Source organism: Sinocyclocheilus grahami, unplaced genomic scaffold (assembly GCF_001515645.1).
Source record: "Sinocyclocheilus grahami isolate Dianchi unplaced genomic scaffold, SAMN03320097.WGS_v1.1 scaffold1181.1, whole genome shotgun sequence".
NCBI classification, from domain to species: domain Eukaryota; kingdom Metazoa; phylum Chordata; class Actinopteri; order Cypriniformes; family Cyprinidae; genus Sinocyclocheilus; species Sinocyclocheilus grahami.
In genome coordinates this window covers 194,573-195,392 of record NW_015506360.1, presented here as the reverse complement: position 1 = coordinate 195,392, position 820 = coordinate 194,573, and positions in this window count along the sequence as shown.

Genomic DNA, 820 nt, shown 5'->3' with positions numbered 1-820 from the left:
TGAGCATCGTTTAAACGCCACAGCCTACCTGAGTATTGTTGCTGACCATGTCCATTCCTTTATGACTACAGTGTACCCATCTTCTGATGGCTACTTCCAGCAGGATAATGCACCATGTCACAAAGCTCAAATCATCTCAGACTGGTTTCTTGAACATGACAATGAGTTCACTTTACTCAAATGGCCTCCACAGTCACCAGATCTCAGTCCAATAGAGCACCTTTGGGATGTGCTGGAACGGGAGATTCGCATCATGGATGTGCAGCCGACAAATCTGCAGCAACTGCGTGATGCTATCATGTCAATATGGACCAAAATCTCTGAGGAATGTTTCCAACACCTTGTTGAATCTATGCCACGAAGAATTAAGGAAGTTCTGAAGGCAAAAGGGCGTCCAACCCGGTACTAGCAAGGTGTACCTAATAAAGTGGCAAGTGAGTGTAGATATATATATATATATATATATAATTCAAGAAAGCAGCTGAATTGAAGGAATAGTTGCATTACATTAATGTATTCATCAGATACTTATTTGGATTCAATTTGTTGTCAGTTTTTACATTCCATAGGAATCAAAACCATGACCTTGGTGTTGTTTCTGCCATATTTTAACTGCTTTGAACTCATGCACTCACCCTCATGTTGTTCCAAACCCATTTCTTCAGACATTTTCTTATTGATCATAAAAGAAGATAATTATTTTGTTATAATATGTTTTTTGTTTTTGTCACACCACAGGAAAACAAAGTGACTAAGTGGTATCTATCTCTACAGAGGTGCCATAACAATCTTCTTATCTACAATTCTAGTATTATAAAAT